We start from the raw sequence: 22,810 nt of genomic DNA, 5'->3' as shown, positions 1-22,810 counted from the left end.
GCAGGAGTCCTGAGGTGTCCTCAGAGCAGTGCACACACACACTAGCTCAGCATCACTGCTAACTCACGTTTTTACTCGCCGAGTGTTTCCAGAGCTCCGACTGCTTGTCCAGCAGCATGCACGGGGCAGAGAAGTGGGAGTGCTGGCTCATGTCTCTAAACTTAACTTAAAGATTACGAGACTATTAAAACCTAGTCGTCATAAACCAGTTAGCATTATGTGGCCCTCCTGTGGGCCGATTTCATTTCCTTTTCTCAGAGCTCTGCTGGGAGGTGTAATCTCTGCGGATGCAGTGGGAACAGTGACTTGCTTGAGGTGGCCGGCGAGGGTGAGTGAGCAGCAGAAGCTGGCCCGTGTGGGCCAAAGCCTGTGCCGACTCAGCACACCTCCCGGGGTGAAGTCTGTGGCTCTGGTGGCCCCGGGCGACAGCTCGGACATGCGTGTAGATCCTCCATTATTTACGGAGAGCTGGCCCCTCTGAGGGAAGGGACCCTCACGGCTGGGTGGTGGGGGCTGGGGCTTTGCGGTTTTGGTTTGACTCGTGGGGCACGCTCCTCAGGTCTGGAGTACTGCGAGGTTGGGATGAAGATGTACCCCTACAGCCATCTCGGTGAGTATGGTGTTGGCTGTGACTGCTGATTTACGGTGGGGAGGGCCTCAGAGGACCTCAGAGCCCTCCAGGACGGGACCTGCCCACCCCTCCCGCCTCCGGCACATGACTCTCCCTCACCCCTGTGCCCAGCCAGAACACCACCTTTATGTTCCTCATGCACTTAAGGACCATTTTGGATTTGTGCTTAAAGATCACCTCTTCCCTGTCTATCTGTTAACTTTTCCCACACCGCCCTGTTTGAATTCTCTGACTTGCGCTTGGTACCACTGGTATTTATCTTATTTGTTTCTTCACAGATTGTCGATCTCTCCCCGCTGGACTCTCAGCCCACGAGAACAGGGGCCCTGTCGGTCTGTCCTCTGTGGCCCCGATGCCCAGTGCAGGGCCCGGCTAGTGACGAGTGCCTGGTGAGTCCTTGGGGCAGGGGTGAAGGCAGGACAGGTGCCCCACCCCGTGTCTCTGTCAGCTGCAGAGGGTTATCTTGCAGTCTTATGCAGACAGCCAGCAAACAAAGTGATCAGAGTGGAGCAGGTTTGGTGGGCTTGAAGGGAAGTGGGGGGCCCAGGGGCCCCTTCTCTCCCCTGTTTGCCCTACAGGAAGCTCCTGAGGCTCCGTGTACAACCCCCATTGCTCAGTTTAAGAACTACTGATCTGGTCCAACTTCCTCATTTTCTGAAGGATAAACAAAGGCATGGAGAGGTGAGCTGGTGTGCCCAAGTTCACAGAGTGAGAGGCAGGCCTGGAGGAATGCTGGGTCCCCTGACCTTGGCCTCAGGCTCTTTCTACTGCTCTCCATCACAAACCCAGATGGATGCTGCCCACATTGGTCTTCTCCCAGCTGTCTGGTCTGGGGCCACCTTTGGGTCAGCCGTACCCACACCTGCCCGGTCTCCTGTTCTCAGACAGAAGCCCAAGGTAAGCCCCAGCCCCAGCCTTCTCCCTGGAACGTTCTCCAAATGGCATCTGACACATGCCAGAGGGAAGGCAGGGCTCCAGTGCACTCACTGTCCTGGGGCCGCATGGGAGCACTGGGCCCTCAACAGGAGACCTGGCTGCTCCTGCTGTGGACATCTGCCCATGTTAGGAGGCCTGTGCACCTGTGCCCACTGGAGCCTGCCCGCTCCATCCAGTGTGATGGAGCCTAGCAACATGTCCTTCTGTGCATGCGCTTATGAAGTTCCGCATGCAACCCCTCTTTGTATAATTGGAAACTGAGACCCAGAAAGAGGCAGAGACTGGCTCAGGGCATAGTATGTGAGCAGAGTCAAGAAGAAAAGTGAGAACGCTAGCCTCCTAGGCCACAGCCCAACCCCTCCAACCCCATGTTTACTTTGGAAATGAGAGCCCTTAAGACCCTGGCGAACCCTGCCCGAACCCTCCCAATCTGGGCCATTTTCCTTCCTGCATCCCCACGAGCACACAGGAATGCACAAACAGGGCCGATGTCACAGTTGGGGACCACAGGAGGGTGGTTAAGGAGAGTAGATGCCCTGTAAGTGACAAGGGAAAGAGGAGAAAGGGGTTGGAGACAGCTCTGCAATGCAGTAAGGGCATCCATTCTCCTGGAAGATGTCCAGAGGTCCATAGCATGAGGTCGACCCTCAATTTCTCAGTCCTGATAGGGCAGGGCCATCTCCATAGTAGCCTCCAGAGGACAGGGCCTGGGGGCCTGCAGTCCACCCACTGGGCTCCTGGAACTGGGCTGAGCACACCCCATCCCTTAGTACAGACAGGGACTACAGGAGAGAAGGCCTCAGTTTCCTTCTCCACAAATTGGACGCTTGCAGTGGCTGACCCCAAGGGCTCTGCATGCTTGGAAAGTCTGCAGACCTTGGTTCTCTACCAATGACCCACTGTGCTCCGAGGACATGGGTAGGTGCTTTCCACTCCATGAAGGCCCTTGAGGGCAGAGAGGAGCTTGGGGAATGAGGCCTTGGGGTGGGGCAGAAGGAGGCAGAGCCAGGGGCTGAGAGTCGGGGGTCCAGGAACAAGGCCACTCACAGTCGGCTCCTCGGGGTCCTCATCTGGAAGTAGGGGGAGTCATTGCCCCAGCTGAGGTTGAAACTGAGGATGAAGGGGTTAAAATGTCCCCGGATTAGGGTGAAACCATGCCTGTACCCACAAAGTTAATGTGAGAAACAAAACTACCAGGGTTTCTGAAGTTGCCTTCAGAACAGCAGGAGGACCACTTAGAAGAGAGGAACTTGCTGACAGCCCCCGCCTGATCAAGCATCTCACAGGAGCATGGGGAAGCCACAATGAAGCTTTAGCCACATGCCCCGCCTCCCCCAGCTAAAACCCCAAATGAAAACCCTTGCTTGTAGCTTTTTGAGGAGTTTGGGATTACAGTGTTAGCTGCCCATTCTCCTTGCTCAGCATTTCACAAGTAATTCCTACTTTCTTCTACTACACCCAGTGTCAGAGATTGACTTGCTTTGCGACAGGTGAGTGAACCCACTTCAGGTTTGATGACAAGCTGAGGATGGCTTTTGAGCAAACTAGACACCCCAGAGGCAAAGGTGGGGGCAAGAGTATCTTCTGAGGTCTCTTCTATGGCCCTGAAACCCTGCAGGTCCTGCTCCTTTACCCCTGGGGCTTCGGAGACCTTCTGCCTTGAGGACAAGGTTCCTGCCTGGGACTGCAGTGCTGGTGCTGGCCACCAGGGGGCAGGCAGCATCCTGGTTCAGTGGTGCCCACTGAGCTTTGCTGGAGCAACTGGAGCAGGAAGTCATGCAGAGGTCATTGTGGCCATGCCCCTGCCTCAGAACAAACGTGCACCTCCTATGGTTAGTGATCACCTCTACAGAATGAGCTGGTCAGAGGCAGGAAGAAGAGTGCGAGGATCTCCCCATTTATTTATTCAGAGATTGTGCTCTGAGAGCTCACCCTGTGCCAGGTGCCTTGGAGGGTCCAAGTCCAGAGCTGAAAATGGCCAAGTGGTCTCTGTCTTCCAGGAGCTTTCAGTCTGGAGGAGTGAAGGACAAAAGCACAGAAGGAAGACATGTGGAAGAAAGAGTAAGTGCTAACCCCAAATAAAGCAGGGCATTGTGAGGGAGGGCCCGGCAGTCACTGGGTGGGAGGGTCTGAAAGGCCTCACTGGGTGACATTTGCTGGGACCGGGATGACAAGATGGAGTCAGCCCTGCATGAGTCTGAGAGCTGTGTGTCAGGGAGGAGGGACCATGGGTGGAGAGACTCACAGGCAGAAGTGAGTTTGACCGAAGGAGGTTAGAAAGGTAGCTAGAGAGAGTCTGGGAGGAGAGAGGAGCAGAGGGAGGAGGGCAGGGCCAGATCTTGGGACCTGGTAGACTGTTAGTTACCCCTTTTTCTCTGAAAACATTGCCCCAATATCTTGTATCTTAAAATTACAAATATTTAATGTAAATTTTGTGGTGAGGAATCCAGGCATGGATTAGCTTGGTTCTTCTGCTCAAGATGTCTCAAGGCTGGGGCTGCGGCCTCAACTGAGGCTTGACTGGTAGATTTGCTCCCAAGTTCACTCACTGGATTCAGGATGCTGACTGGGCTCAGACCTCGAGTTCCTTTCCATCTGTTGGCCTGGCCACTGCCGAGGTTCTCTCCCGTGTGGGCCCCTATGTAGGGCAGCACAAAATGTCTGTGCTTGGTTCCTCAGCTCAGGGACACTACAGTGAGAGACAGAGACAGAGAGACACACGGGGGAGAGAGAGAGGTGGAACACAAGAGAGGGAGTAAGAAGGAAGTGAGAGACTGTGTTTAAAACTTAGACCTGGCATCCCATCCCATTGGCTGTATTCTACTGGTCAGAAGCCAGTCACTAACCACTCAGTGGTTGCACAGGGATGTGGAAGGGAAGTGTATACCATAGGTGGGGTCACTGGGTACCACTGTGGAGGCTGCCCACCTCATAGGCTGAGGTGAGGCACTTGGGTCTCACTCTAAATATAACAGGAAACAATTGAAAGGTTTTAATCCAGAGGATGACAGTGTCTGAATTTTGTTCATTAACCCCCTCATGGTTCTGACACTCAAATGAGGCCAAGTTAGAAGTGGCTGTTCCAATATCACATTGCTGGAGCCCAGACCTGTTTTGAGTGGTGTTCCACGCTACATCCTATCTCCTCTTATAATTCTCCCATCTCTAAGTTTGTGCCTTAGATACACATGACAGCAGCCCACAGGTGTTATAGATATTATCTCCCATACACCTGGTGACTAGGAAGTAGATTCTAGTCTGATCCCCATTGTGCAGGTTGGGAGACTGGGGAGGCCCTGAGAGGCACAATGAGTTTTCCAGGACAGAGAACTGGTAAGGAGGTGTGAACTCAGCTCTGTCTCCTCGAAGCTAGGACCCTAGTTCCATTTCCAGGGAGCTGTGGCTAGGGCTGTGCTGGCTCATTGTGTATTTAAGAAGAGGACATGGGGAGGAGGGTGAGCAGTAACAGCTTGTGGTGGGGAGGAGGTGGCTTTGGGTAAGCATGTTTGAAGGAAGGGGACCAGGTAACAGAATCTTCAAAAATTGACGTCACTTCCTGGTGATAGGCCCCAACAGAACTTAGAACTCTGGTCACCAGGTACCCAGAGCCCCCTATCCAACTCATTTGGCCAGAGACATTCCAGAGAACAAGGTATTCTGCTGTTGTGTCCAGACTTTCAGAGGCTCTGGGCTGAAGAAAGCCCAGAGTGAGAGGTTTTTCTATTGCTGTAGATGTGGGCTCAGCCCTCATCCCTGATGCCACTGGCCATTTGGCAGGAGGCACCCAAAGGTAACACAGGGCAGCCTGGGGCAGCCCAGGGCAGGGTGGGCCACAGCTGTGACCCTACCTGAGCAGCCCACACCCAATTCCCTTCGTGTGTATGTGTGTGTGTTGGGGGAGAAGGCAGGGGATGAGGGGCATGCTCTTCTTGGGCAGGTTGTTAGGTGTCAGAAGCCTGGTGGGCCTGTCATGTTCATACCCCAGGTCACGGCTGGCAGCATGAGAAGGTGAGCTCCTCTGCTCCCATGTTGCCTGAGTCCTAGAGGTTTCATCTCCTTCCCTCCCTGACTAGAGTTCTTTGCAGATGCCCCTCTGTGCCTGAATTGAGGAACAGAATTTCTCATGGGAGTGTCCCACAGTGACAATATCCAGGCAGGTCCCTGATGCCTCCTGGCCTGGCTCCTGGGCTCTGTCTTTGCAGAACTCCACTCAGGAGATCATCAAGAAGCTGGCCAATGGGTTCAATTACTCCAACTCCCTGGACAAGTGGCAGGTGCCCCAGGCCACCAACCTCATCCAGTGATTGTCTGAGGTGAGAATGGGTGTAGAGTGGTCTCCACACCCAAGAACCTGAGATGATCATGTTGGGCCCAGAACTCAGAGTCAAATCTAGGGGCTCCCCTGGGGCCCTCCCAGGCTTTTCCACATGAGTGTCCCACAGGCCTGCTCCCAAAGGAATCTGGACCTCCACATGTAACCCACCCACTATGTGGCAGGGTATAAATACACTCTTCACATATTTGTTGGAATAATAGAGAAAATATTCAACGTTGTTTTCCGTTTTCAGGAGGCCATGAGTACGTTAGCCTTTGGCTACTGTTTTGACTGTTCTGATGACCCGCCCCAGGTATCCTGTGGAGCAGTCAGCTCCACTCTCTTTGAAGACCTTCTCCCAGGCTTACGAACCATTGAACTTGATAGGGTGGTTTATGCACAGAGTGGGGGCGGGATTGATTCTATACAGTTCTCTGCAACTTGTCATCTTACAGTAAACATCAAATCTTTGCTGGCCTGTCATGTCAGGAGCTGTGGCCTCATGTGACTTCATAATATCCCATAAAGGAAGTCAATTGCCACCACCATTCAGCCTTTCAATTGTTGTTAGACCTTGGCATGATTCAATTCTGTTGCCATTTCAGCAATGCTACAGGGAATATCTTAAGCGTGTCCTAATAGATTCTATTAGTTTGCCAGGTCTGCCATAACATAGGGCCACTTCCACTGTGGAAGGCTCCTGATGCCTTCTGGCTCAGTGAGAAGCCCTGTCTTTATAGAGCTCCACCCAGGATGTCCTGGAGGAGCTGGTCGATGGGCTCAACTATTCCATCTCTCCGGACAAGGGGCAGGTGCATCAGGTGACCAAAAACAGGCAACACTGGTCTGGGGTAAGTGTGGGCACATAGGGGTCTCCACATTCAGGACCCCAAGATGACTGGGGTGGACCCAGAACCCAGACTGGAATCTGGCGACTCCCCTGGGGTCCTCCCAGGAATATGGTTTTCCCAGAGCTTTCCCCTTTGTGTCAGGAACAGGCCAAGGTAATTGAGAGGGAATGTCATGAAGCCAATGCTACGTGCTATTCTCAGTTCTGACCTGTGTGATCTTCAGCAGCCACTTGAAATCCTTAACCATCTGTTTCCCAATATCTACAGTGGGGAAGTTTGTTGATGACTCATTGGGATAATGCTCTTTACACAGGCTGTTAATACAGGGAGGTGCCATTGTTTCTCAGCTGACAAAATGCCTTGAAGTTATATCATTCACTCCAAAATCAAATGATACCTTTAAAGCCTAGAATCTTTATCTGTGTGGGCATTCATATCCCTCCTCTTGCCCAAGTTCCTGGGGTGGTGGGAGTTTCCAGTCTGAGCTCCAGACACTAATCCTCCTCATGGCTCATGGTGATGCCACTGACTCCATATCCCACCTTGTCCCCTTGATGTGAAAAGGAGTCAGTCATGTCCCAAGGTGAGGCGTGCATGATGCTGACCCCCAAGGCAGGCACAATGGAGAAGGTGGCAGAGTCTCTGGTACCAGCCTTCCTGGATAGAAACATCTCCTACATCACCACCTTCCCACGTGTGTATCTGGCCTTCACCACCACCCAACAGGTCCTGGACCAGCTGTTCCATAGGTGAGTGATGCCCCCTCCACAGTGCAGTGGTGAGCCTCCAACTACTAGCTGTGTGTCTGGGGAGTGTCAATGTACCTCTCTCAGCTTCACTTTGCTCTTCTGAAAAGTAGGGTGGTAAGAAGATGAACCCATAATGTTATTGTAGGGAATCATAGGATCAGCCATAGCAGGTGCTTACCTGGTGTCTGGCTCTGCAGAAAGGGCTGTGGGATGTGCTGTGGTTGTTCATGGTACTTCCTCATAAAAAGTAGCCTGCCTCACCCATTACTGGGATGTGGCCTTTCTGAGTTTGGAAAAGCACCTGGAGAGCACCCTGTCAAACAGTTTGAGATGCCATCCAGCTGGTCCTGGTCCTTGTCCTTGGTGTAGCCAATTAGGGATCTCTGGGGCGGCAGAGGGGCCCCAGAGCCACTCAGATATCTAGGATGGTTCTGATTGGGGTTCGTTCATTCGAACATGTATATTAAACACCTACAACATACAGGACTTCTGGAGTCACTTAGCATAACTCAGTGAATGAAGCAGACAGCATCCCTGAGTCTCAACTCTGGTCTGAGAGTCAGACAGTCACACTCGACGTCATCCACAGGTCCTATCCACCATACATCCCATGCGATGTCCTCATAGCCTCTTTGACATCTGCAGGCATCTTCCTATCTTCTGACCAGGATGACAGACCACAGGACCACCTAAAAAAGTGGGTGATGTTTGGGTCCAGAAGGAGGGCTTCCTGTCTCTACAGAACAGGGTGGAGGGAGAGTATGGGGGCTGTGATTGTGGCGGGCCTGGCAGAACACTGCTTCTCACTCATCTTTTGATTCCCATGGGACGGATGAGGTCTGGTGGCTTCCACTCCAGGAGTACAGGAGCCAGAGTGAGCTGTGGATGGGTCCCAGGCCCCCTGGGAACCAGAAGGGAGGCTGGGCTGAGTTATCCCCTAGAGACGTTAGTATCGCAAAGATAACAAGGGTTAATGCAGAGATACTGTTTTGGAGAAATGATAGATTATATTATTTGTTCACATTTACTTGGTCACTACGTGATTTTATAATTTCTTCCTATAAGTAAAATATATACTTCCCCATTGCCTTGACTCTGGGCTTGGTGATAAGCCTGCTTTGGTCCATGAAACATGAGCAGGTGTGACTTTTGCCACATTTCAGTAGAAGCTTTAAATGCACTTGTGTATAGTTAGATTTTGTCCAGACACCCCGTACACTGTCCTCAGGCTACTGTCTCTTCCCTGAGATCAGCATGCCGCAGACAGCAGCTGTTCCTTCTTCCTTGAAACTAGAGTAAAAGAATATGAAGCCCATGCCCAGCTGTACCACAACAAGCCAAGCTAGGCCCAGAAAGTTCAGCAGACCCCCGTGGAGCTGCAGGCATCCCTGAGAACCCACGGGGTGTAAGCGAGAATGAATGCTGCTGAAAATCACTGAGATTTGTAAGGCTGTGTGTGGTTACACTGAGCCTGAATAATACAGGTTGGAATATTGTAATAAGTCAGCCCAAAGATGATGGTGGCTTGGGCCAGGATGGTAGCAGTGAAGATTTTAGAAGTATTTTGAAGGTAGAGACAACAGGATATGGGGGATATTTTTTGAGAAAGAGGTGAATCAAAGATTATTACAAGTGTTTGGACTTCTTGCTGGACTATGAATTTATGATTGCAAAAATATTCAAATATATTTCAATTTACAAAAATTATTCAATATTAATAAAAGAATTTCAGGCAAAAAATGTATATTTAATTAGGTTATAATTTTGTGGGTGACATATTTGGAAATATGTCTACTTTCAGAATATAGCCTGTTCGTGATTGAAGACAATGGGCATCAAATCTTCACGGTATTCAGATCCTAATGAGCACTTTTGAAAGAATGATGTGGCAGTTACATGTTATAAGGTGTGTGTTTATAATATGCTTAAAATTACCTCCTTCACAGTTAAACTTTCCAACATTTTGCATGCATAAGCAATAAAAGCAATTGGAAGCTTAGACTATGTTTTATAAAAGCTTTACAAGATCCCCTTCTGTTAAGCATCTATGTCTAGAAATGAAGACAATTTTAGTTACTTTCTATAACTCTGAGACAATATTTCCATGCCACAAACGCTTGATATTTCATCGGAGTAAATGAGAAAGTTGTGCTGTTGTCTTTCTTTTACTTTTGTACTCTGAAATAGTTTATAAGTAATATGTAAGTAAATGGGGCTTCTTGGGAATATTGCCATATGTTTAATAAGAAATATAAAAATGAATTAAGAATCTGTCCTTGTCTCTGTGTTCTCATTCTATGACAAAACTCACTCTGAGACATCATTACTAACAGACCGATCGTTTTACTGAAGCATGGCGTAGAAAAAGTTCATTAACGTTTAAATACATGTATACCCTGAAAATATACATTCACAAAATTAATGTGGCCTTCACTAGTCATATTTCTGAAGGAAAGATCATTAAAGTTATATTCCTAAAAGAAAATTTCCCATGTTCTCCCCAAAGTAGGACCTCTGACATAGCACCATTGTGAATTTAATAAGGCTTTTCATTTTCATATTCTATACAGGTCTCTTTACTTAGGGCAAAGAAAAGTGGCTGAAAATGTACTCTTATCTTTAGATTCAGTAAATTCAGTGAATTATTCTTCTAGAAGCATCTGACATAGAGTGAGCCAAGTTCTTATTAAACAATCTCACTTTGTTTTCATTTGAATTAAATGGTTCAATTTGTCAGGTTTTTAGAGAGTGCTTGCCTCCTGGTCACAGTGATCTGTGTTAGTGGTTTTCTAGGTTGAACTTCATCCTTTTCCTTGACTCGTCGGTAGTGTGATTGCAATGGTAGCAGAACGTTTCCAGACCCTGACTAAGGGGCTGTGAGAAAACATGCCTCTTTTTTTTCTGCCCATAATGTCCACATTGCTAACCACTTCCAACACTGCTTCAATATGTTAATATGTGTATGTATGAGTGTGTGCCCGTGCATGCGTGTGTGTGTGTGCACGCATTTGGTTAACTTTCTGTGGAATATCTTCAAAATAATTCAATAATTATTGAATAATAATTCAAAATAATATAGACTAGTTGGTTTATGAAGTTCAGATAGCAAACGACTTGCTCAAAACAAGAGATATCATGCTAACAATGATTTTAAAGGGGAAGAGAATGGAAACATTTTTTTAAACCACTTCCTGAGTCTCAGTTCCGTTGTATGTGCTGTACACACACTCACATGGATAAGGGAGTAACGTGTGATAGCTGTCATGAGCTTGATGTTTCAAACAAGGCACGCACCTGCATTTTAGAGACATTTAATAGTTCTCAGGACTGCACAGCTTGTAAATGGTAGTCCTCAGGTGTGAACAAGCCCTGACTAGAGCCTCTGCTCTTTTCAACGAGCTGCAGTCTAAAGAGATAGCAGTGCAACACACGTTTCCAAATTCCACAGAAATCAGAGCCACCAATTGGCTGTTACATCTTTTGCGGGTGAAAAATCTATATGGCAAGCAAAACGTCTTCCCTGGGGACGGTTTGCAGTCTATAGCTTGTGTGTACTTTCTAAGGGTCTAAACATGAGAGGACATTTTATTTGTTTTAAGTGGTTTAGTTTTGGAGACATGGATAATGAGCACGGGCGAGACTAGGAAAAGGCTGTCATTGGTGACTTTTCAGAAGGAGCACTGACAGTGCCTTGCCAGCAGTTTGCCCATAGCTCGCAGCAGAAGGCCGACAGAGTCTCTCATAGGTCCACTCCCAGAAGCAATGTGAAAGCCTAGGTGGGAGAATCTGACGGCCAAGGCTGGAGTACCCCCTTTTTGCATTCTGTATGCTATTTTGTGATGCATTTATTTCCCAACTTGGCTCCATTACACAGCATCCTCACAAATAGAATTCATTTTTGCATTTTGCTATTTTGAATTAATAAGACCAATTAAAATATCATGATGCAGTCCTCTGACTCCTTCCCAGTGAAGTGGGAATTTCAGTGGAATTGCTCTGTAGCTGTTGGCCATACCAATATATTCCTCCTTTGTCCTTTTTCTTTTCTATTTAATATATTAAATTCAATCCACTGCTATTTTCAAGGACATTTAATTTTCCCCAAATATCATGAGATGATTATCACTCTTATTCTATTCAAAAGTAAGATTACTTTTACTCCTTGTGTGTTGACCATTCCAACTTAACAACTTAGAATCAAGATAAAACTTTGAATGAAAAAGAAGATCCTTTGCTCCACTAATGATTTTAAAGGTAAAGGATTACAAGCAGTATTTCAAATCGCTTTATCCGTTTTTCTGTAAGTGTGGACTAGCTGTGAGGTTTTGCAGTTTTTGATTTTTAGTTTCATAATTTTTTTGCATGGTTGGCTTGCTGGCATTTTCCATTGTTAAAAAAGTGTGGATATGAGAATGCAATGATATTCAGGATCATATTTTTAATTATGCTATCTCTATAACTCAAATGAAATAAAATATTTATTATCTGGTCCCTGATTTCCCCAAATGGTTTAATGGTTTCTATGGAATACTTGTCTTCTGGATGAGTTAAAATATAGCAGATATCCCGAAGGTTAATGCTTATAAAAGTAGTAAATTAAGTTAAATGAACTTCTTTACTGAGCAATTATCAGAAGTTTTTAATGTGCTGTGAATTTCTTCTAGATCACCTCTCACTATGATCAAGCCCATAATTTGAGAAACACTTTTATTTTCAGATCGATCCACATCAGGCAATTCAAATAATACATCTTATAAAAAGAATTAGTTGGCTTTAATATTTGACTGTGAAATTGGAATAAATCTTTTTAACTTAAACTTCATTTATTAATTTACTATCCCTTCATTCTGTGTACTTTGAGGACCTACACATAGTCTGCACGCATAGATACTGAGACATATAAAGGTGAATTAGACTGAGTCCCTGACAAAAGGCACACATGACCATGATGAAACATTGTGCATGTGCCAAAGAACATGTAAGGAGGAAATATCTCATACCAAAGACTGCATCTAAGTTGTCTTTTAATAAATTAATAGTAGTTTGTTAGGTTTAGAACATGTTGAGGAAAAATATCTAGGAATAGAAAACACTATGGGGAAAGAGAGAGAGGGAAATGTCCATAATCATCATCTATTTCAGAGAACTTATGGAAGAATGGCTGGCTTTTTCTTGGATGTTTTGACATCTTAAGATGGCTTATAGTAGAGGGTTAAAAGCTGTAAGATATCTATGTTGTCTTCTAAATCATCTGGAAAATAGTTGGTTTGTTTGAAAATCATTTTTCTTGGATGCAGCAAGGAATGCTTAGGAGTGAAGCATCCTGCTTGTTCCTTTCCTGAGAATCAGCAAGTGCAAGATATTTGAGCCTTGTGTTTGTGGATTTTTTCCCCTCCCGTATTGCATTGCCAAGAAGCTATTCCTCTCTTCCAGTATAATGAAGTTCCATAAGCAGAAACCTTCCATCTTTTTTATAAGCGGGTAAAAAGAGAAAGTCTGGAAATGAAAACAAGGGGGGAGATCGTAATGCTTCGTTAGCAGTTTGCTGTGGCAAGGAAGTGTATAGATACTAGCGGGGAACACAAAGGGAAGCATGAGAGACACTATAGAAGTTTTCTTGATAATTTTCTGATTATCCGTTTACGTCTTTAAGACTTTAGAGACCCTCTACTGAGAAAAAAAGCACATTCAGCACAGGTAAAATGCACTCACTTTCAGAGTGCTCCTGGGTCTCCTGAAGGCCTTTCAAACTTAGGGGTTCCTTGGATCTCAGGTTAAAAACCCCTGATGTAGAAGAAGAGGAAAAAACAAGAAAAGTATATAAGATGTTATAAGGGGGGAAAAAGCAGTAAAAACATTCTGGGTAAGTGCAAAGAGAAGGAAACTTCTACTTGAAAGTTGCTCTGCTTCTGTGAATTTTTGAGTCCCCGATGCACTGTTTAGACAGCGTTCAGATATTGCTGCTCCAAAGGCTGTCATGGGGTTGGTGATCGTAAATGACCGAAGAAAGTTAATGTCAGTATCCAGAAGCAGAGAATCCTTTGAGGATGGGAGGAGGTTTAGGAAATGCCTGGTGAGCACAGTCTCTCTAGTTTTGGATAAAATCACAAGAATTGGAGATGAGCTCCTGCATCCTTGTTCTGGGCCCTTGTCTTGAGACACCAAGCTTAAAGTGGACACGGCATGTGTCAGGGCTTGTGTTGGTGGTCTATTTTCTTCAGGGCGCATGGTTCCTCTTCTGTTTGGGGAATGAGTCCATCACCTGATCGCCAGCGTGGGGTTGCTGTGAAGGTGGCTATGCCCTGGCTGCAGATTCTCCATGAGGAGAATCTCCATGAGGCCTTTGCTCTCACCAGCATGTGGGCTGGGTTCCCCGAGTGAGCTTCCTGAGAGTGGCTTACCCTCAGAAGTCCCATAACATCATTTCCACTCTATTCTATTGATTGAAACAGACACACGCCTGCCTGGATTCAAGAGGAAGGAACTTAAACCTCACATCTTTACGGGCTGTGTCCAAAAATTTGTGGCCAGTTTTTAAAACCACCATGAATTAGATACCAGAATTAATTTATCCTGTCTATTGTAGATGGATATTTGAGTAGTTTCTACTTTGGAGGAATGATGGAGAATAGTGCTGTAATCATTCTTGCTCCTTTCTCTAGGTTCAGGTATGTTTGCATCTGAGTTGAGTGTATATCTAAGAGCGGAATTGCTAGTCACCTTGTATGTGTATCTCCAGCTCTAATAGATAGATCCCGCCAAGAGTTTTCCAAAGTGGTTGTATGAATTCATACTCCTACCAGCAATGTATAAAAGCCTTCCAGTTGCTCTGCAGCCTCCCTCCACTTGCTGCCGTCAGCTCAGCATTTAAAAACTGTTTTTAACCGTTGCTGGTTGTGTAGAAGATCTCAGTGTGGTTGAATTGTCATTTCCCTGATGAGCTGTGCTTTGAGCACCTTTGCCTTAGCCATTGGGACACTCTGTGTTGTGAAGTGCCTGTTCAAGTCTTTTGCCTATTTTGAACCAGTTGGGCTGTCTGTCTTTTTTCTTATTGTAATGCTGAACCTTTCATATATCCTGAATATGAAGCCTTCGTTGAATATTGGAATTGGAACAATCTCTTCCTATCCTGTGGCTTGTCATTTCCCTTGTAATGTGTTTTTTTTTTTTATTAATGTTATGATAGATTACAACCTTGTAATGTGTTTTTTGACAAACTGAAATTTTAAGTTTTAACGAATTCCAGTTTACCATTCTTTTCTGTTTTGGAGAGTGTTTTTGTGTGTATGTGTGTCTTCTTTAAGAAGTTTTTGCTGCCCTGTGGTCATGAAGATGTTTTCTTATGTTATCTTCTGGAAGCTTTATTATTCTACCTGTCACATTTTGGTCTAAGTGTCCAGGAATTGATTTTGATGTGTTGTGCGGTAGGGGTCAAGGTTTCCTTTTTCACCCATATGCTTATCTCTACAGGTAATAACAGGTAGCACTGGGTCAGGTGGACGCAAGCCTGAGAGTTAGGGATCCTCAGGCTTAACCTACCTTTAAAGCACCCTCTGAACTTGGGCATGTTATCTTCCCAGTTATCCCTCCTCTCAGACTCCTTCCTTCCTTCCTACTTTTCTTCTTTCCTTCCTTCCATCTATCCATCCAACCATCTGTCCAAATGTTGATCTGTCCAACCATCCTGCATGTTCACTTGATGGTCCTTCTGTCCTTCCATCCTCTTTCCTCCCATCTCTCCAACTTCTCCTCCCTGTCTTTATTCTTCTTGCTTTCCCTTTGACCCACCATTTGCCCACTCTTCCTCTGTCTATCCAGGTATTCCCTCTGTCTGTCCATCCATCTACCTGTCCTCTTTGTTCAGTCTCTCTCTTGTTCACCCACACTGCTTCTTTTGGGTTCATCTCATTCACAGGCTTGCCCATCCCCCTACTCGCACAATCACTCCTTCCTTCACTCTCATTTATAGTTCACCTGTGAAATTAACAGACTATTATAACATAAGGTAGGATGTTCTGAGGTGAGGCATCTGGCATAATTTGGAGGGGAAGGGCTTTCTGGAGAAAGTTTACCCAATTAGGCTCTTTAAGAATGAGTAGGAGCTATTTAGGAAAATAGGGTATGGAGTGTGTTCCTGGCAGAGGGAATTCCACGAGCAAAGGCCCAGTAGACACAAACACCATAGTGTGTGGGGAGAATTGATAGGAATTTGGTTTGCCTGAAGCACAAAGCCTAACTCAGAGTGAATGGATCAATGACGCTGAAGAGTTAGCAGGAGCCAGATTTGGAAGAGCCTTGAGTGCCAGGTCAAGAAGCTTGAACTTAACACTGAAGGCATTAGGGAGCCATGGGTGGTACTAGAGCAGGAGTGCTCCTAATGAGATTTTCATTTCAGAAAAATTTTTCTAATGTTCAATGCAGAGAACACCCTTTAGACAGGGCATTCAGTAAGCATGTTAGGGTGTTGGTTCAGGTGAGAAAAGATAAGACCTGAGCTGGGACATGGATGGAGAGAAGGACTGTATTGAGGACCATTCTGCAAGTGGAATTGGTGTTACTGGGAGGTGAGAGAGGAGGAGCAGAGCAGACATGCTGTTTTCAACTTGGATGACCACATTAGTGGGTGGTGGTGCCACTGGGAGAGAAGTCATCACATTATAATGAATGCAGGACTCTGACCTGGTCGCCGACCAGCTCTCGGTGATGGCCATCTCTCCTCCTCTCTTCTTGCAGCCGTGGGGCACAACCTGAAGACCTTCACACTCAACGTCACCATTTCCACTCTCCAGTATTCAACAGACATGAGCAAGGTCTCAGTCACATTCAACTCCAGAGAGAATGTCCTGTAGCACCTGAAGAGACTGGTCCCAACAGCTCCTGGTGGAATGAGTCCCAGCCAGCTGCTCCCCACCCTCTGTTCCTCCTGCTCGTCCTCCTCCTCCTTCCTCCCCAGCTTGGATCCTTGTTCAAGAAGAGCAGCCTACTTGGGTTGCAGACTGATCTCCCTCAGGTCAGACCCTTTTCTGAGCATTTGCCAGTCATGACTACTATCGGTGACTGCCCCATTTTCAGTCTTCCCACTGACTGCCAATTTATTCCTCCCTCCTCCTGGCCCCCATTATCAGAGGATTCAGGACGTCTCTCTAGAGTTACCACATCCGTCTCTCCCTGGGCCTGAGAAAGATGGGGCAGCCACCAGTGTGGATGCTGTCTGTACCTACCACCCTGACCCTGTGGCTCATGGCAGAGAGTGTGACAGAGATCCCATGTGACAGAGAGCAGCAATACTGGGACCTGAACCAGCTCATGCACCGTGTCACCCAGAGGGACCTCTACTCCCTGGTCAGGGACAGCCTCTTTGTCAGTGGTGAGTGTTTATGCTGAGTTTGGATTGACAGTGATCATTACTTATACCTGTTCTATTTTATTTCCTCTCTAACAAGTCAGCCCAGGTTCTGGTTGAGGGACACCCTCCTCAAATCTCCACAGGGAGGGTTTCTCCTGTTATTTCAGATATGATTCACATACTGCGTGTTTGCTTTTCTTTCTTAGGGTTTTCTATAAGCAATATCAAGTCATCTGCAAAAGGAAGTAGTTTTACATCTTCCTTTCCACCTGGATGCCTTTTATTTCTTTTTCTTGCCTAAGTACCCTCATGAGAACCTCTAGTTCAATGTGATAAACATATGCGATGAGGGCAGACATCCTTGTCTTGTCCCTGGTCTTTGGGGAAAATTTTCAGACTTTCACCATCGAGTGTGATGTTAGCTGTGAGTTTTCCAAGGATGGTATTTATTAGATTGATAAAGTTCCCATCTGTTCCTAATGTGTTGGGTGATTTTTTTTAATCACAAAGGATGTTGTATTTTGTGAAATTCTCTTTTGTATATGTGCATCAAGATCAGGTGGTATTTTTCCTTTATTCTATTAATATGGTGAATTACATTAATCCATTTTTCAGATATGAAACCAACCTTTCAGCTAGAGGTGAGAGGCTGACCCTTCTCAAGTCTTTCCTGGGCATGCACACTGCCCTGCGCACTTGTGGCCTCCTAGATCCTCACAAATACATTGGAACTTTTCAAAACCCTCAAAGACATCTCATTCTCCAAATTTTTATTTTATTTTCAGTTTTTGACTCACCTCTCGACTGCCTCAACTGGTATGGCTCACCCAGGCAGCTGCAATGTAAAACAATTACTGTTGATTGTTCTGGCAAGTACCCTAGGGAAAGACTTTCCTCACCGAGTAAGCTCCGAGTAAAATCAAGACAAGCTCTGACAAATGGGACATTTTCAAGAAGCTACCAGGAAGGTCAGATGGTGACAATTCAATGGAGATGGGTCTCTTGGGAACTCCAAAGCCATTATGGCTGCTAGGCTCCTGGTTTTCACAGATGCCATGGTTCTGAGACTGGTGGTTTTCAAAGTTGCTGAGGGTATTGTGAGAGCAGGATGGGACTCCTGAAAAAATTTATTTTGACTGTTTTTACCAGTGTTCTCATTGTTTGTATGGATTTTCAGAAGTCCTTACTCCAGAATTTCAGAAATGTTCTCCCTGTGGCTATTTATGTATAAATTAAATGACATGAGAAATTTAGCTCCTCATTCACACACATTAGCCACATTTTTTTTTCTAAAGATTGGCACCTGGGCTAACAACTGTTGCCAATCTTTTTTTTTTTCTGCTTTATCTCCCCAAACCAACCCCCGTACACAGTTGTATGTCTTAGTTGCAGGTCCTTCTAGTTGTGGGATATGGGATGCCACCTCAACGTGGCCTGACAAGAGGTGCCATGTCCACGCCCAGGATCTGAACCCTGGGCCGCCATGGTGGAGTGCCTGAACTTAACCACTCGGCCACGGAGCCGGCCCCTTTTAGCCACATTTTAAGCCCTCAAAAACCACATGGGGCTAATAATGACTTTATTGGATAGTGCCGAAACAAATGTTTACATTCTTGCTGAAAGTTCTCTTGAACAGGCTCCAGAAGTAGGGCATCTAGAACCAGGGTAGAATTCCAGACATCCTTGTTCATCCCTTGTGCCCTTCCAGGTCTGTCCCCTGCAGTAACCACACTAGGGTGGTCTTCCCGTGTAATTTCTCACCATTGGCACAGAGGCTACATAGAGTTGTCATCTGTGAGGAATTCCTGCAGCTGACCCAGAATGGTACCCAGCAGAGCTTTGCCCTGGACAAGAACAGTGTCCCTGTGGATGGTGAAGCTCCCTGGTCAATGGGGTGGAGTGGGGTTTCCAATTTCCACATCTGGGGTCTTTCCTGGGAATCTGGAGGCCTGGGGATGGGACAGAATTCAACTTTCTCAGGCTGGCAGGAGGTGGCATAGTCCCCCAGGCTTTGCCCATCATTGAGGGAGAGAAAAGGACTCCCAGTGGGATATAGCAGGCACTTGCCTTCTCCCAGAGAGCTCTGTGATCTCAGGCCAGTCACCTCCCCTCTCTGGACACCTGCTTCATTATCTCTGCATTGAAATCGCTTGGCCGGATGGTCAGTGAGGACCTCCAGCTGTGTGTGAACCCACGTTGGCAGGTGTGGTGGGATGGGCCTGTTTTCTGATCCACAGGCTGTATAAAAATAGGAATGGGTCTGACTTGACCCACAGGCTGTAGTTTGCCAAGTCATGCTCTAGATCAGCACGATGCACTAGAACTTCCTGTAATGATGGAAATGTTCTATGTCTGAGCTATCCAGTGCATACACACATGTGGCTATCGAATACTTGAAGGATGGAATTGTGACTGGTTTTTATGGTTACTGATTTTTAATGTTACTGAGGTACCAGATCTTTAATATTATTTCATTAAAATTAATTTTAATTTAAAAAGGCACTTGCTGTTCCATATTGGACAACACATCTCTATGAAGTTGCCTGGAGAGAGGTTGCACAAGTAGGGGGACCTACAACCCTCCCTTGGTACACAGTGAGTGCTCTGTGTCCCTACCCCTTGGAGTTGATGGTGTAGTTGGCAGTAACAAGAACAGGCAATTAAAAATTATAAATTATTTGATGCAAACCAGTCCATATTTGGGAGTGTTAATCAGAAAAGGCTTCCTGAAGGAAATTCCATTGTAGCTGAATCCTGGAATATGAATATAAAACAACTTGGTAAAGGAGAGTGGGATAAGTGTGTTTCCAGGCAGAGAAGAAATTGTTTGGGAATTTACAAATTTAGAGAGATCGCATCGGCTTGCCAACTGGTGACCCATGCTCCCCTCACCATCATAAGATGGCCCGGCCCAATTTCAGTCCCCTGTGCCCAGAGGTATAAATTTGATTTAATGTGTTACAGTATTGTAGTGTGATAGAGGCCTTGGATTATGTAGCAAAGTGTCCTAATTATTCAGAGATGCAAACTGAAATGAGGTGAAACATCAGAATGTCTACTCAACTTTAATATTTCAGTGAGGGGCCATCCCCATGGCTGAGTGATTAAGTTTGTGCATAGCAGCACAGGGTTCACTGGTTCAGATCCTGGGCACAGACCTACACACCACTCATCAAGCCATGCTGTGGCAGCATCCCCCCTAGAAGAACTAGAATGACCTACACCTAAGATAAACAATTTTGTACTAGGGCTTTGGGGAGAAAAAATATTTCAGTGAAAATATGGGAGAAAGCAAGGGTGGCAAGTGTGAATAATTTACACATTGGATTAAATATTGTTTTAATTGAAGTTTACATTGTTAAATCTAGGCAATGGATGTTTCCAATATTGTTCCACTTTTCTGTGTGTTTGAAAAGCTTTATTTAAAAAAGTAAAACATACGTGTATTTTCCACTTTATTCACTTCCAGTGTGCTCTCCCAACAGAAATGGTGGCTTGACTGAGAATTCTGGTAAGCCTCAAGGAAGCCCCAGTCTGGGGTTGGGAGGGAATATCTCGATGCTCTGCCCCATCAAAGATAACCATGCACACAGGATCTTAGGTGATGATGAAAACTGGCCAACCCATGTCAAAGCATGTTGAGCACAGTGGGGGGACAGCAGGAACCCTGGGGGAATGACAGGAGTGGCTCAGCCCAGCACTTGTCTCCCCGGACCTCCCCTTCTGGGCCATCATCCTCATCTGCTTGGTGGGACTCATGGTGCTCATCACATGCCTGATCTGCTGTCTCCTGGTAAGCAAGGAAGTGCCACTTGTTTTCTTTCTATTGGGTTGTAAGAGCTCTTTATATATTATAAATATATGTGCTTTGCTAGGGATATGTTTTGCAAATATTGTCTCCTATTGGCCATTTGGTGTTCATTTAGAGCTTTAGAGCTTGAATCACTAGTGACATTATCATCTGCCCAACTCTGAGTGACTCACTCCCCTGTCCCAGACATTTCCATCAACCCAAAGGATCGTGTTCAAAAATAAATAATTCAGAAACATATTAACCCACCACAAATTCTTGATGACCAATTTTTGCTCAAACACTCGTACAATAGATACTAGTTCCTCAAGATCAGAAGTGATGCCACATCACCATGTCCTCAGCTTAATTTCTCTTCTCTTATTCCTACCGTTCCTGGATTTCTTAGCCTATGATCTCAATAATTCCCTTGGAATCATCCAAAATTTCTTACCACTCATCATATCTGCCTTGTAAAACTTAAACCCCAGAAGATCATGATCATCTGCCATGCCTTAGCTGCTGCTGGTCTTAGGATTTTATGACGCAACATGCTATTTTGGTACCATTGTAAATCCAAAATCAGCTGCATCAACTGAGAAGCATCCCTAATGCCTGGAAATTCTACTTTCTTTTCATGTGTTGGCATATTTACTCCTTGATTTTCCACAAAGCTTGTTTTAAATATTCCCCACATTTCTTTTTCCTTCATATATGTTCAAGGTCTCTTAACTTGCCTGATATTTCACAGAGAAATCACTGTCTCTACTCCTTCCCCTTAGCCATGAGCCATTGAGAAAAGGTCATCTACGTTATGTGTCTGTGACCTCACCTCCAACTACCTCCTCAGAAAACCTCACACTCCATCTGCCCTCACCATTCTATGTGTGCTTCCCTTGTAAGGCCACAGTGATTCCTTTCTTACTAGACCCACTAGGGACTTTTCATCATTCATCTGACATGAATATTCAGTGGAAAACTTTTATATGTTGGGAGCTCCTTAGATATGTGAATCTCGTGTTACAACAGTGACCACTATAGTATCTCAATGTAGAAGCTGCATATGTGAAAAAATTCAACGTACAAATGGAGACCGTGCTATAAATGAATTTGTAGATCCCAGTAAAAGAAAAAAAGAACATAAACTATTTCATTATTAATTTTTATATAGATTGCATGCACTAATGATAGTATCTTGGTTATAATGTGTTAAAATATACTATTAAAATTAGTTTCACCTGTTTATTTTTACTTCTTTTAAATGTGGCTACTAAGAAAATTTTAAATTCCATAAGATAGAGTGCTAAATTCTACTGTTGGACAGTACTGGTCAAGCCATGAAAATAAAGCCCAGAGAAAGTGGTGAGGCACAATTTTTCCCACGGAAAGGAGTCTGTCGACCCACATGGCAAGATGCAGAAAACACTGCCGTACACACACACAGACACACACACATATACTTACAAAACAAAACAAACATCGTCCTAGAGTTCCATCACTACTTCTCAAGTGGCAAGAGGATTGCACTCCTACATAGTCTTAAGTGGACTAACCTCAGGAAAGAAGTCAGAAGTCAAGATAATTTACCAATCAGGAAGATCTAAAACTGGAGACTCAAGGACAAGATATTTTGTGAGTTTCCCATTGACGCATTCTGTTAGTAATTCAACACATTAGGAAGACTTTTCGAAGGAGGGTTGTTTTAAAACTCACCTTTCCTTTAGTTTGTAAAAATATACAAGATATGTAAAGAATAATTACTCTAGCCCATCAATGAAAAGGAGATGATAGAACATGAATATCACTGTCATAAATCACTCTTGGATTAGTGAGCCAGTCGGGGAATAGATGACATTGGATTAATTTGGACCTCATTAGGCCTATTCTGACTTCATGACCATCATATTGATTGTCTCATGCTAGGACCTATGAAACTTGCTGGCCCCACCACTATTTAACCACCAAGGTCCACCAAGCAGGCCAGTCCTTTCCGACAAATCCTCGGACTCCACCCCTCTGCCAACACCTGGAGCATTTCCCCCAAATCCCACTCCTTCACAGCGCTCTTCCACCTGCCACCAGCCAGGGAACATTTCCTCCAAGGCTCACACAGTGTGGGCCCAGTCCTGGGGAAGACACTTCTCCCTCAAGTGAAGAAAAGGATCAGAGTGCAGCCCCTGTGGGCTGCAGCC

At 45.6% G+C, this 22,810-nt stretch overlaps 1 long non-coding RNA gene across 1 annotated transcript; it reads left to right on the top strand.

Annotated features, from left to right (window-relative positions):
* The first annotated feature begins 324 nt into the window (after positions 1-324).
* Positions 325-21,662, top strand: LOC139046585 (uncharacterized). Its single transcript, XR_011506768.1, has 5 exons — positions 325-610; positions 910-1,528; positions 3,568-3,628; positions 16,216-16,849; positions 17,614-21,662. It is a non-coding gene; the product is annotated as an uncharacterized lncRNA (long non-coding RNA).
* The last annotated feature ends 1,148 nt before the right edge of the window (positions 21,663-22,810 follow it).

The sequence above is a fragment of the Equus asinus genome, chromosome 11 (assembly GCF_041296235.1).
Source record: "Equus asinus isolate D_3611 breed Donkey chromosome 11, EquAss-T2T_v2, whole genome shotgun sequence".
Classification (NCBI taxonomy): Eukaryota; Metazoa; Chordata; class Mammalia; order Perissodactyla; family Equidae; genus Equus; species Equus asinus.
This window is presented reverse-complemented; position numbering and strand designations above follow the sequence as displayed.